General features: G+C 35.6%; 1 non-coding gene across 1 annotated transcript; it reads right to left on the bottom strand.

Moving 5' to 3' along the window:
- Positions 1-11,475: 11,475 nt before the first annotated feature.
- Positions 11,476-11,583, bottom strand: LOC112745052 (small nucleolar RNA R71). Its single transcript, XR_003173000.1, has one exon. It is a non-coding gene; the product is annotated as a small nucleolar RNA R71 (small nucleolar RNA).
- Between the last annotated feature and the right edge of the window lie 449 nt (positions 11,584-12,032).

Raw genomic sequence — 12,032 nt, forward strand, 5'->3', positions numbered from 1 at the left:
TTTCATCTCATCATTTTCAATTATTTAATATCAACAACTATCTCACACATCATTCTCAATGTGACTTTACTCTCTTAATTGCCTCATATACCACTTTCATCATCTTTATCAATTGAATACTATCTTCTCTAACCACAAATTATCTTTTAGAAATCTTTCTTCATCTCTAAGTTACCAAAACTTCCTAACTTCTTCCTATTACTAGGCTTACTAACAAGATCTAGGGCCAAGGGAATGAAAATAGAGGTTTAGAAATTCAAAATTTAGTTTTAAAATACAAAACTTTAAATTGCTAAAACAGGGTCCAAGCGTATGCGTGGGCCACTCGTACGCGTAGGAGTGCATTAATGAAAGGTCACGCGTACGCGTGGGTGTACTTTTCCCTTCCTTGCGTACACAAGCACCTTGCTCACGTACGTGAGATGTCCCACCCGAAAAGGTTGGTCGCGTCGCGTGTAGATAGTCGCGTACGCAAGCTTATGCAGAATAGTAAAAATGCTGAATGCTGCAGAATCTTCAATTTGCACTCCGAACTTCCGACGTGCATAATTTTTTTCATTTTAAATCATTTTTCTTTTGTTCTTTGAACGGCGTAAACTTCACGGACCCAATTTTTATGTAAAAGAAGTTTGAAACAATTTAGGAGTCCGGAAGCCAAGTTATGGCTCGCCGAAGTTTGACCAAAAATAAGATTTTCACAAAAGTTTATAAACCTCTTTTTTTCATCAAAACAAACTTAATTCCTACATTCTACTTATATAAATAGCACCACAACATACCATTTACAGCATTATAATTCCCAGATCCTACTAGAGTCAACCATACCTCAACTTTACATAATCTCATACACAATTCCTCAATTAACCAACAAAATCATCATCAATCATCATATAGCATTCTAGCTTAATTACCCACATCAATCATCATCAAACCATCATACTCATATCAAATTACACACATTACACATACAAGCTCCCATATAAACATCCACCAATCACTAATCACATACATAAAATTCAGTTCCTATCTTAGGGTCACTGATGAGTGGGTATTTGATACGCTTTTTGGCATTGTTTTCATATAATTTTTAGTATGTTTTGTTTAATTTTTATTAAGTTTTCAAAGGTTTTAGAGTTAAATTCACATTTTTGGATTCTAGTATGAGTTTGTATATTTTTATGCAATTCCAGGTATTTTCTGGGTGAAATTGAGGAGCTGAAGCAAAAGTCTGATACAGAGACAGAGAAAGCACTGCAGATGCTGTCTGGATCTGACCTCCTTGCACTTGAAAGAGTTTTTCGGGAGATACAAAAGTCCGAATGTAGCATTCTCAATGGCTCCGAAAAGTGGACTTCCAGATCTTTCTAGCAATGTATAGTCTGTACTTTGATTCAGATTAGAAGGCCCAAAACTGGCATCCAACGCTAGCCTCCTGCCCTATTCCTGGCGTCCAGTGCCCAAAGGAGGAAACCAATGTCCAAACACCCAAAGAGGACCCCTAGTTAGCGTTCAACACCCTAGAGGCCTCATAGCACATGGATCATATCAAAGCTCAGCCCAAACATTCACCAAGTGGGCCTCAGAAGTGGATTTTAGCACTAAAAGACTGTTTTACCCTTTCTTATGTAATCCTTAGTAATTAGCTTAGTATTTAAAGAACTTTTACACCTCTCATTAAGGGGGATCTACCATATTTTATTTTTATCATTGTATTTCCTATCAATATGAGTTTCTATACCTCCTAGGTTGAGGGGAGGAGCCCTGCTGAGTTCCTTGAATTAATAAAAGTATTACTGTTTCTCTTCAATCCGTATTTGATCAATTCTCAGATGTATATTCGTTTTTCAACATGATGAATGGGGTGACCCATGACAATCATCTTTGTTCTTCATACCAAGACCGCATGCCTGACAACCACCCGTGTTTTCTTGGGTTCGTGTGAATACTTGACTGGAAAGCATCGAACCGCCAGCTTGATTATACATCTCTCAGACGGCTAATCCATGACTTCGTTGGGTACTTCTCGAGACACCAGTTCAGCCGAGGTATGGGGAGATTAGGGTCTCTATGGTAGAGGCTAGAATCCAAAGGTGCAGCATTCTCTGATCTGGAAGATCCGACCTTGTCTGTGGCGTTTTGAGTAGGATCATTTTGGTAATCTGAAAAATCTAAAAATTGATTCTTGAAGCAAGAAAAAGCAGCAAAAGAAAAAGAAAAAGCATGTTGATAATATATGCATACGAAAAAAAAATAAAATGGCGAAAATAAATAATAAATAAATAAAAAGCAGAAAAAGCCAATAGCTCTTTAAACCAAAAGGCAAGAGCAAAAAGCCAATAACCCTTTAAACTAAAAGGCAAGGGTAAAAGGATCCAAGGCTTTCAGCATCAATGGTTAGGGGGCTTACAAGGAATAAAATCCTGGCCTAAGCGGCTCTACCAAGCTGTCCCTAACCATATGCTTGTGGTGTGAAAGTGTCAAGTGAACATCTTGAGACTGAGTAGCTAAAGTCGTAATCCAAAGCAAAAAGAGTGTGCTTAAGAACTCTAGACACCTCTATCTGGGGATTCTAGCAAAGCTGAATCACAATCCGAAAGGGTTCACCCAGTTAAAGTGTCTGTGACATTTATGTATCCGGTGGTAATACTGGAAAACAAAGTGCTTAGGGTCACGGCCAAGACTCTAAAAGTTGTGTTCAAGAATAAAAAAGAACTGAACTAGGAGAGTCAATAATATCATCTGGATTCTAAGTTCCTAAAGAGACCAACATTTCTGAATTTCAATGGATAGTGAAATTCCAAAACTATTCAGAAGCAAAAAGCTACTAAGTCTCGCTCATCTAATTGAAACTAAGCTTCATTGAAAACTCTGAGATTTATTGTATCTTACTCTTCCTTTTAACCTACTGTGTTTTTAGTTGCTTGGGGACAAGCAACAGCTTAAGTTTGGTGTTGTGATGAGCGGATATTTTATACGATTTTTGGCATTGTTTTCATATAGTTTTAGTATGTTTTGTTTAATTTTTATTAAGTTTTCATAGGTTTTAGTGTTAAATTAACATTTTTGGATTCTACTATGAGTTTGTGTATTTTTATGCAATTTCAGGTATTTTCTGGCTGAAATTGAGGAGCTGGAGCAAAAGTCTGATTCAGAGACAGAGAAAGCACTGTAGATGCAGTTTGGATCTGACCTCCTTGCACTCAAAACAGCTTTTTTGGAGCTACAGAAGTCCAAATGGAGCGTTCTTAACGACTATCGAAATCTGAGTTCCAATGCTTTCCAGCAATGTATAATAGTTCATACTTTGCTTTAGATTAGAAGGCCCAAAACTGGCGTCCAACGCCAGTCTCCTGCCCTATTCCAGGCGTCCAACGCCCAAAGGAGGAAACCAGCGTCTAAACGCCCAAAGAGGATTCCCTAGCCAATGTTCAATGCCCTAGAGGCCTCAGAGCACGTGGATCTCATCAAAGCTCAGCCCAAACACTTACTAAGTGAGCCTCAGAAGTGGATTTTAACACTAAAAGACTGTTTTATCCTTTCTTATGTAATCCTTCATAAATAACTTAGAATTTAAAGAACTTTTACACCTCTCATTAAGGGGGATCCGCCATATTTCGTTTTTATCATTGTATTTCCTATCAGTATGAGTTTCTAAACCTCCTAGGTTGAGGGGAGGAGCTCTGCTGAGTTCTATAAATTAATAAAAGTATTACTGTTTCTCTTCAATCCGTGTTTGATCAATTCTAAGATGTATATTCATTTTTCATCATGATGAACAGGGTGACCCATAACAATCATCTTCGTTCATCATACCAAGACCGTGTGCCTGACAACCACCCGTGTCTTCTTGGCTTTGTGTGAATACGTGATTGGAAAGCATTGAACCGCCAGCATAATTATACATCTCACAGACGGCTAATCCACGACTTCGTTGGGGACTTCTTGAGACACCAGTTAAGTCGAGGTACGGGGAGATTAGGGTCTCTGTGGAAGCGTCTAGAATCCAAAGGTGCAGCATTCTCTGATCCGGAAGATCTGACCTTGTCTGTAGCGTTTGAGTAGGATCATTAAGGAGAATGGACTGCAGGAGCTTCACCCTCAATCAGACTGGATGCGCACTAACCTTAGTGTTCAGATCTGAAGGAGTATTGGCAGCTGCTCAAACCAGCATCAATCACATACAGCCTGCCATTGAAGAAATCATTCAAAATTGAAGAAGACAGTAACACTAGAGTTAATCCAGAAGGACAAAGCAACTCCAAGCCTTAACCATCTAAGATTTAAGATTATCATTGTAAACATATCAACCTAGTTTAGATCTCATAAATCTGACAACTCTTCTCTCCACCTGACTAAGACCTGCAAGATAACCCTAGCTTGCTTCAAACCACAATTCTCGTGGGATCGACCCTAACTCACTCAGGTATTACTTGGGCGACCCAGTGCACTTGCTAGTTCAGCTGTATGAAGCGTGGGGATTCGTACACCAGTCACTAGCCTAAGTTTTTACAGAATATTATATATTAAATACGCGAAACCTAAACCATACCTTGGCTGATTTTCACGTATTTCCCAAGGCAACTCACCGAAGCCAAACACAGCCCCCAAAGTCCAAAATCACCAAGGCAATAACACCCAAACTCCACCAAACCTCAAGTGTCCACAATTCAAGCTCCAATTTCAAATATACACACCTAAATCACATTACCATATATATATATATATAACACTCATCACACAATAGTCCAAAAATTCACAAGGTTTAGAGAGCCCTTACCTTATTCGTACCTCAAATAAGCGGAACTCGCTAATCCATCAAGTTTAATTTGGGCCTAACCATCAAGACATCAACTTTAAGCAACCAAACCCCAAAAATTCGACGTGAAGAACGTGTGACCGCAAACGCTGCGGCGATCGAAGCTCCGAATTGAAAGTTATTGAAAATTGAAATCGGAGCAAGGGTTACTAATAGGGTTTCTTCCCGGCCCCTTCCTTAAGTTTCCAGCGTGAAACAAAGCTAAGGAAGGAAGAAGTGGAAATGAAATTGGATTGGCCTTGGGCCGGTTTTGGGTCTGGTTTGTTTAGTTTGGCCCGTTTGATTCAATCTTGGATTAAATTTTTTGAAATTAGAGTCAAAATTCTTGTTTTAATTAGCTCTATCTCATTTTACTACAAAATTTGTATTTCTAATCTTTATTATTAAAATTAATTTATTAATAAATTATTTATTAATTTTACATGATTTACATGTCATATTAATTTCCTTATCACTATTTTCTTAATGGCATTCGCCTAAGAAAAATTAACTAATAATAATAATAATAATAATAATAATAATAATAATAATAAATAATGTTAATAATATAATAATGATAAATCGGCAACTAATAATATGTGAGTAATTTTTTTCCTTTGTCCAAATTATTTTAGGGTTAAATATATATGAGTTACTAATATAAAGGACATTAGTAACTTAAGGATAAAAGATATTTGATGAAGCATTAGCAAAGCTAAGCTAAGGTCACCGAAAATTACCGATATTTACTCATATCGACGGATTTAGAACTCGATAATAATATTAACTAAACTCTATTTTTAAATTAAAAATATCAATTACTCTAATTAAAATATACATATAATTTTTATTACTTATAAATTACTAGAATTATAGTTTTAGTTATGTAAAATATTTCATCATAAAAAATATATATAAGAATATGAATTTGATTAAATTCAAAGAGTTATAAAATTAACTTAATTACTTATAATAAAATAATTTCTAAAAATAAGGAACTCCAATTTATAAAAATAAATTGTGAGATTTTCACTCTTCTCTCAATTCGGATTCTCTCTCCTTATTTACACTCTAAAGTGATTTTTCGATTTGTATTAGCTCTGTTTTTTCTAAACTGAGGTTTACTTCACAAAGTCAACTTCTTGAATCTAGGGCTAGTTGAGGTCTTTCTTTTTCTTTCTTTGATCATCCCTAAAAATTAGGAATTTGAAATCAGAGACAAGTAACGCAGCTTTCTTGAAAACAGATCCTCAATGGACTTGATAAATCCAAACCCTTAATCTTATGTTTTGCCGCCTAAAAATAATTTTACCCATTGATTTATAGCAGAAAAAAAACTGCCTCTATTTTTCTCCATATTTTTCGAAATGGTAGTGCAGAGGGAAGAAGATATCATCAAGCAAATTTCTTACATGTATATGAAAACAAATTATTGTTTTTTCTTTTGATTGTGTTTTGATTAGACATTTATTTTTCTTTCTTCTGATTGGGTGCCCAATGAGAGGTATGACAACTTTTTCTTCTTAGATGTATGATGATAGAATGAAAAAATGAGTTTCTCTTTCTTCTCTAGGTATTACTCGAAGCAACATAGCATTTCATCTTAGAATTTGCTTTCCTTTCTCTTTAGTTCTTCGCGTGGGTGAAAGGAAAGGGAGGAAAGAGGATGGATTCGGTGGTTCTGTTTTGGTTCAGATGAAATTTGAGTTCTATTGCTTAGTTAGCCACTAATATAAATGAGTGGATTTGGATCACCAATTGAGCTTATGAAGGTAGTATGAATTATATTCAGCCAGTTATCCTTTGAAGCATATTGGTATATGTGGGCTTGAGAGTATGATTTGTATTTGGGTGAAACTTGATTTTTTCTTTTTTCTTTGTTTTGGTCAGATTACTTGCTTTTTTTTATATTGTGCTGGTCAGATTACTATAGCTAGCAATGTCTTTCGAAACTATTTCTATCTACAAAACCTGCATAAAAGAGTTAGTAAAATAAATTCCTGTTTTAACAAATTTTCATACTACTGTGTCTTCTCTCTCTCTCTCTCTCTCTCTCTCTCTCTCTCTCTCTCTCTCTCTCTCTCTCTCTCTCTCTCTCTCTCTCTCTCTCTCGTCATCTTAGCTAACTAAAGTGCACTATGAAGCTGATTCAATTGTTCCAGTTCCCGTTGGAAGAGCTCTCACCTCTAGTGAAAATTCTATATCCATTCTATCCCATTTCAAAACCTACATTCTCTTATTACGGATCCTTTTATATTTGAAAATGAGAAAAGCCTTGGAAAAGAGGCTTTTAAACTACACCTTGTAGCCAAATATCCTCCCAAAATCTAATACTACTCCCATTTCCTAATTCCATATATAAACTATTAATCATTTTTTCTCGCACTCTTTGTTCCTTGATCTGTAGTTGAGAAATGTCTCTCCATGGCCCCCTAGTATGAGGAATCCCCTAAGTCGACAACATCTGAATAGGATTTAGATTATTACATGGGCAGACAATCATTTTTTAGAGCGGGCAATCTTCCTTAGAGAAACATCACCACCACTTAAATAACAGAGTCATATTCCGAAAGACAGCTGATGAGCGGATAATTTATATGCTTTTTGGCATTATTTTTACATAGTTTTTAGTATAATTTAGTTAGTTTTTAGTATATTTTTATTAGTTTTTAAATAAAAATCACATTTCTGGACTTTACTATGAGTTTGTGTGTTTTTCTGTGATTTCAGGTAATTTCTGGCTGAAATTGAGGGACTTGAGCAAAAATCAGATTCAGAGGTTGAAGAAGGACTGCAGATGCTGTTAGATTCTGACCTCCCTGTACTCAAATTGGATTTTCTAGAGCTATAGAACTCCAAATGGCACGCTCTCAATTGCGTTGGAAAGTATACATCCAGGGCTTTCCAGAAATATATAATAGTCCATACTTTGCCCGAGTTTAGATGACGCAAACTGGCGTTCAACGCCAGTTCCATGTTGCATTCTGGAGTTAAACGCCAGAAACAGGTTGCAAAGTGGAGTTAAACGCCAGAAACAGGTTACAAACTGGCGTTCAACTCCAAGAGAATCCTCTACACGTGTAAAGCTCAATGCTCAGCCCAAGCACACACCAAGTGAGCCCCAGAAGTGGATTTCTGCATCATTTACTCATTTTTGTAAACCCTAGTAACTAGTTTAGTATAAATAGGACTTTTTACTATTGTATTTACATCTTCGGATCAGATCTTTGATCAGTTTTATGCTATCTTAGACCTTTATGGGGGCTGGCCATTCGGCCATGCCTGAACCTTCATCACTTATGTATTTTCAACGGTAGAGTTTCTACACACCATAGATTAAGGTGTAGAGCTCTGCTGTTCTTCATGAATTAATGCGAAGTACTACTATTTTTCTATTCAATTCAAGCTTATTCCTATTCTAAGATATTCATTCGCACCCAAGAACATGATGAATGTGATGATTATGTGACGCTCATCACCATTCTCACCTATGAACGCGTGCCTGACAACCACTTTCGTTCTACATGAAGAAGAGATAGAATGAGTATCTCTTAGATATCTAATACAGGGGACCGACTCCGAGATATTAGAGTCTTTGTGGTATAAGTTAGAACCCATGGATGGCCATTCCTGAGATCCGAAAAGTCTAAACCTTGTCTGTGGTATTCCGAGTAGGATCTGGGAAGGGATGGCTGTGACGAGCTTCAAACTCGCAAGTGCTGGGCGTAGTGACAGACGCAAAAGGATAGTAAATCCTATTCCAGTATGATCGAGAACCGAAAGATGATTAGCCATGCAGTGATAGCGCATTGGACCATTTTCACAGAGAGGATGGGATGTAGCCATTGACAACGGTGATGCCCAACATACAGCTTGCTTTGGAAGGGAGTAGGAATGATTGGATGAAGACAGTAGGAAAGCAGATGTTCAGGAGGAACGAAAGCATCTCTATACGCTTATCTGAAATTCTCACCAATGAATTACATAAGTATCTCTATCCTAGTTTATATTTTAATTATGTTTTTATTATCAATTCACCATAACCATTTGAATCCACCTGACTGAGATTTACGAGGTGACCATAGCTTGCTTCAGGCCGACAATCTCCGTGGGATCGACCCTTACTCACGTAAGGTTTATTACTTGGACGACCCAGTGCACTTGCTGGTTAGTTGTGCGAAGTTGTGACAAAGTGTGATTCACGTTTGAGAGCACCAAGTCTTTGGCGCCATTGTTGATGATCGCAATTTCGTGCACCAAGTTTTTGGCGCCGTTGCCGGGGATTGTTCGAGTTTGGATAACTGACGGTTCATCTTGTTGCTCAGATTAGGTAATTTTTTTTTAATTTTAAGTTTTTGTTTTTATTGTTTTTATTTTCGAAAAAAAATAAAATAAATTATTCTATGGCTTCAGAATTTTTAAAAAAGGAATTCTAGAGTTTCATGAAGCTTGTTGAAGCCTGGCTGGCTGTAAAGCCATATATAATTCATTTGGACTGGGGCTTCCACTTATCAGCATAGAATGAAGTTGGATGAAGTATCAGCTGTTGTATGTCTGATTTGTATCTGCTAAAGTTTGGCTGGCCATTGGCCATGTCTAGTGTTTTGCACCGGAGCTTTCACTGAAAGCTTGGCTGGCTAGTAAGCCATGTCTAATTCCTGGACTGGAGCTTTAGACTAACAGTGCAAGATTCCTGGAATTCCTATTAAAAATTTTGAAATCCTTATTTTTCTTTTTCCAATTAAATTTTTGAAAAATATACAAAAAAAATTAATAAAATCATAAAACTAAAAATAATTTGATGTTTATTGCTTGAATCTAGTGTCAAGTCATAAGTTTGGTGTCAATTGCATGTTTATCTCTTTCTTGCATTTTTCGAAAATTCATGCATTGCGTTCTTCATGATCTTCAAGTTGTTCTTGGTAAGTCTCCTTGTTTGATCTTCATATTTTTTTGTTGTGTCTTTTCTTATTTTTCATATGCATTTTCAATTTGTTAGTGTCTATACATGAAAAATTTTTAAGTTTGGTGTCTTGCATGTTTTTTTTTCTTTTCTTAAAAAATTTTTAAAAATAAGTTCTTGGTGTTCATCTTGACATTCAAAGTGTTCTTGGTGTTCATCTCGAAAATCATAGTGTTCTTGCATGCATCTTTTATTTTAATCCAAAATTTTTATGTTTTGCATCAATTTGATGTTTTTCTCTTTCTTCATTAAAAATTCAAAAATCAAAAATATCTTTCCCTTATTTCACTCATAAATTTTGAAAATTTGAGTTGACTTTTTCAAAACTTTTTTAAAATTTAGTTGTTTCTTATGAGTCAAGTCAAATTCTCCATTTAAAAATTCTATCTTTTTCAAATCCTTTTCAAAAATCAAATATTTTTCAATTTTCTTCTTATGATTTTTGAAAATTTCAAATTGATTTTCAAAAATCTTTTTCTTATCTTGTTCATAATTTCAAAATCTTTACTAACCATTAATGTGATTGATTCAAAAAATTTTAAGTTTGTTACTTGCCTAGTAAGAAAGGTTCAATCTTTAAACTCTAGAATCATATCTTTTTAGTTTCTTGTTAGTCAAGTAATCAACTTTGATTTCAAAAATCAAATCTTTTTAAATTTCTTTTTCAAATCTTTTTCAAAATAAGTTTCAATCACATCTTTTCAAAATCAATTTCAAAATCTTTTCTAACTTCTTTTCTAACTTCTTATGTTTTCAAAATTGATTTTCAAATCTTTTTCAATTAATCTTATCTTTTTGTTTGATTCTCATCTTTTTCAAAACTACCTAACTAATTCTCTCTCTCTAATTTTTGAAAATCACCTTCCTCTTTTTCAAAATTCTTTTTTTTACTAATTGTTTTCACTTTTAATTTAATTTCATTTTTCTTTTTTTTCTAATTTTAACTTTTAATTTAAATTAAAAACAAAAATATTTTTCTTTTCTTTTCAATGATTTTCGAAAATTCTTATCTCTCATCTCCTTCTAATTATTTATTTATTTACTAACACTCCTCTTCATCTAAGAATTCGAACCCACTCCTCTCCCCTGTGTTTGGATTTTTATCTTTCTCTTTTTGCTACTCACATAAAGGAATCTCTATACTGTGACATAGAGGATTCCTCTTTTCTGTTCTCCTCTTTTTCATATGAGCAGAAATAAGGACAAGAACATTCTTGTTGAAGCTAATCCTAAACCTGAAAGGACTCTGAAGAGGAAGCTAAGGGAAGCCAAAGCACAACTCTCTGCAGAAAATCTGACAGAAATTTTCGAAAAAGAAGGAGACATGGCCGAAAATAATAACAATGCAAGGAAGATGCTTGGTGACTTTACTGCACCAAATTCCAACTTACATGGAAGAAGCATCTCAATCCCTGCCATTGGAGCAAACAATTTTGAGCTGAAACCTCAATTAGTTTCTCTGATGCAACAGAACTACAAGTTTTATGGACTTTCATCAGAAGATCCTTTTCAGTTCTTAACTGAATTCTTGCAAATCTGGGATACTGTTAAGACCAATGGGATTGATCCCGAGGTCTACAGGCTTATGCTTTTCCCGTTTGCTGTAAGAGAAAGAGCTAGAATATGGTTGGACTCTCAACCTAAAGATAGCCTGAACTCTTGAGATAAGCTGGTCACGGCTTTCTTAGCCAAGTTCTTTCCTCCTCAAAAGCTTAGCAAGCTTAGAGTGGATGTTCAAACCTTCAAACAGAAAGAAGGTGAATCCCTCTATGAAGCTTGGGATAGATACAAGGAACTGACCAAAAGGTGTCCTTCTGACATGCTTTCAGAATGGACCATCCTGGATATATTCTATGATGGTCTGTCTGAATTATCTAAAATGTCATTGGACCATTCTGCAGGTGGATCCATTCACCTAAAAAAATGCCTGCAGAAGCTCAGGAACTCATTGATATGGTTGCTAATAACCAGTTCATGTACACCTCTGAGACGCCTCAAAGGAAGGGAGTTCTTGAAATTGATACTCTGAATGCCATATTGGCTCAGAAAAAATATTGACTCAGCAAGTCAATATGATCTCTCAGAGTCTGAATGGATTGAAGGAATCATCCAACAATACTAAAGAGGCATCTTCTGAAGAAGAAGCTTATGATCCTGAGAACCCTGCAATAGCAGAGGTGAATTACATGGGTGAACCCTATGGAAACACCTATAATCCCTCATGGAGAAATCATCCAAATTTCTCATGGACGGATCAACAAAAGCCTCAACAAG

The sequence above is a fragment of the Arachis hypogaea genome, chromosome 14, assembly GCF_003086295.3.
Source record: "Arachis hypogaea cultivar Tifrunner chromosome 14, arahy.Tifrunner.gnm2.J5K5, whole genome shotgun sequence".
Taxonomy (NCBI): Eukaryota; Viridiplantae; Streptophyta; class Magnoliopsida; order Fabales; family Fabaceae; genus Arachis; species Arachis hypogaea.